Source organism: Aquarana catesbeiana, linkage group LG04, assembly GCF_042186555.1.
Source record: "Aquarana catesbeiana isolate 2022-GZ linkage group LG04, ASM4218655v1, whole genome shotgun sequence".
Classification (NCBI taxonomy): domain Eukaryota; kingdom Metazoa; phylum Chordata; class Amphibia; order Anura; family Ranidae; genus Aquarana; species Aquarana catesbeiana.
The window spans coordinates 195,377,587-195,380,867 of record NC_133327.1 but is presented as its reverse complement, the minus strand read 5'-3'; positions in this window follow the sequence as shown (position 1 = coordinate 195,380,867).

Below are 3,281 nucleotides of genomic sequence, written 5' to 3'. Positions count from 1 at the left end.
TTCGCTAGCGACCAGGAAGGAGGCGTGTCTTCTCAGAGCTCCTGTGACAGAACAGCGCCCTATAGCGGAATCATCTGACACTACACCACAGATCTTTCATCGGCGAGAGATAGTAAGTGTCATTACTTTCATGTAATCTTATCTGTAAGGCCGGCATCAGGGGGGCAGCCAGAGGCGGCTCTCTAATTTGCCTGATGGATGTTTGGGTGAGAATGTCCCCAAGCTGGCGGAGTGAGCGGGCCGGACTGGTAAAGTGTCTTTTTGTATACATCGCTGCCTGCTGTGAGTTGTAGGGGTGGAGGCGGGGCTGCCGGCCATTGGTGAACCCGTCAGGAGAGGGCGGGGAGGGGCGGACTGGGGGGCGGGGCGGCCTCTGATGCCTCGTGAAAAAGTCCGTTGCTCGCTCCGCACTACTACGGACAGGAGAGACACCCGCCGGCCGCTGAACCCCGTGTGTTCTATGTGAGCGGAGCACATAGTGATATGTTATATGTACACAAAGGTCACAGCAGTCACTTGTGTGAGGCCGAGTGATCTCCACCCCACAGGAGCTTTCTAGTCCCGCCCCGTGTCATGTCATGTAGAGGACGGGATGCGGGATGAGAAGGCCGAGGAGAGTGAGACCTGCGAGGAGCCAATGAGGTCCCGTGCAACAGGGGGAGGGGTCGTTAATTTGTAATGCTATTAGTAATATGCAGCATTGAGGGGGTTAATGTACTGCCACTGATGCATTAGGGACCAGTGTCAGGTTCATTAACCCCCTGTATGCTGCAGTGTCCGTGCCATTTTTGTGCTCCCCTAGGCAAAATAAAATTGAGCGCCCCCCCCCTCTAAATGTGTCCCCCCCTCAGGCGCAGTATATTGTTATTGTCTCCGGGTCTGATGGGGAAGACACAGATATTCACAGCGATCAGCTGCAGCTTCCTTATCAGACCCCGAGACATGAGGGCAGAGGATGTGACAGCACTGGTTGGCACGGATATGCGGCACTGGTTGGCACTGATAAGGAGGCAGTGATGAAGCTACACTGATATGCGGCACTGATAAGAAGGCAGTGATGAAGCTACACTGATATGCGGCACTGATAAGAAGGCAGTGATGAAGCTACACTGATATGCGGCACTGATAAGAAGGCAGTGATGAAGCTACACTGATATGCGGCACTGGTTGGCACTGGTTGGCACTGATAAGGAGGCAGTGATGAAGCTACACTGATATGCGGCACTGGTTGGCACTGATAAGGAGGCAGTGATGAAGCTACACTGATATGCGGCACTGGTTGGCACTGATAAGGAGGCAGTGATGAAGCTACACTGATATGCGGCACTGGTTGGCACTGATAAGGAGGCAGTGATGAAGCTACACTGATATGCGGCACTGGTTGGCACTGATAAGGAGGCAGTGATGAAGCTACACTGATATGCGGCACTGGTTGGCACTGATAAGGAGGCAGTGATGAAGCTACATTGATATGCGGCACTGGTTGGCACTAATACACAGCACTGATGAGCACTGTTGGGGCTGCACTGATCATCAGGACATGGACGATCAGTGTCCTGGTTATCAGTGTAGATGTCCCCTTTTACACTAGCCGTTTACTGGCTCTCTCCTCTTTTCAGGCTGTGACAGCATGAGGAAAGGAATGTCGATAACTGGCAAGTTTACATTGTGATCAGCGATGATTGAACTCAGCTGATCACATAGTAAAGAGCTTCTGTGATTGGCTTTTAACCCCAATTTTTGATCAGCTGTTCTGAAGAGCACTGGGTGTGCGCCGCACCTGGATGACCTTGCGGGGCGGAAGCAACGTCAAAACGTCAAACTTTCCACCCATACCTCTTAAAGCCACTTTTTTTCAATGTAATTTTTTTCAAATGACATTTTTTTTTATTTTTTTTTTTTTATTGCATTTAAGTCCAAATATGAGATCTGAGGACTTTTTGACCCCAGATCTCATATTTAAGAGGACCTGTCATGTTTTTTTTCTTATGTTATCTTATCTTATGTATACATTCCTTGTAATAGGAATAAAAGTGACCCAAATATTTAAAAAAAAAAAAAACAGTGTAAAAATAAATAAAATCAAATAAAATAAATTAAAAAAAAAAATTATTTTTAAAACGCCCCGTCCCGACGAGCTCGAGAAGCTAACGCATACGTGAGTAGCGCCCGCATATGAAAACAGTGGTCAAACCACACATGTGAGTTATCACCGCGATCCTTAGAGCGAGAGCAATAATTCTAGCCCTAGACCTCCTCTGTAACGCAAAACATGCAACCTGTAGAATTTTTTAAACATTGTCTATGGAGATTTTTGAGGGTAAAAGTTTGACGCCATTCCACGAGCGGGCGCAATTTTGAAGCGTGACATGTTGGGTATCAATTTACTCGGCGTAACATTATATTTTACAATATAAAAAAAAATTGGGCTAACTTTAATGTTGTCTTATTTTTTTATTCAAAAAAAGTGATTTTTTTCCAAAAAAAGTTCGCTTGTAAGACCGCTGTGCAAATACGGTGTGAAAAAAAGTATTGTAATGACCGCCATTTTATTCTCTAGGGTGTTAGAAAAAAACAATATCTAATGTTTGGGGGTTCAATAATAACAGATACTGAGAATTATGCCCAGCCATTAAAATGACAATAGTATAGATTAACTTCTTCATATCCGCGCTATAGCTGAATGACGGCTACAGCGCGGACCTGATTTGCCAGGAGGGTGTCTATTGATGTCCTCCTGTGCCCGAGCAGCCTGCACGCCTCCTGCAGGGTGCGCGCGGCATGCTCTGTGATCAGCGCGCCAACGAGACTCGCTGGATCACAGATTGGAGTAAGGGGTCGATCCCGACCCTTACCACGTGATCAGCTGTCAGCCAATGACAGCTGATCATGTGATGTAAACAGAGCCGGTAATCGGCTACTTTTTCCCCTCGTGCTGACAGCGTGAGGAGAAAAAAAAAAGCTGATCACCGGCGGCTGTGAGAGGGACAATCACGGAGAGCTGCCGCCAGCTCGCCAGTGCCACCTAGCATTAGACAACAGTGCCGCCTACCAGTGCCACCCATCGGTGCCACCTATCAGTGCCCACAGTGCCACCTATCAGTGCCTCAACAGTGCTGCACATTAGTGCCACCTATCAGTGCCCATCAGTGTCACCTACCAGTGCCGCCTTATCTGTGCCTATCGGTGCCCACCAGTGCAGCCTATCAGTGCCCACCAGTGTTGCCTCATCAGCGCATATCAATGAAGGAGAAAAATTACTTGTTTGCAAAATGTTATAA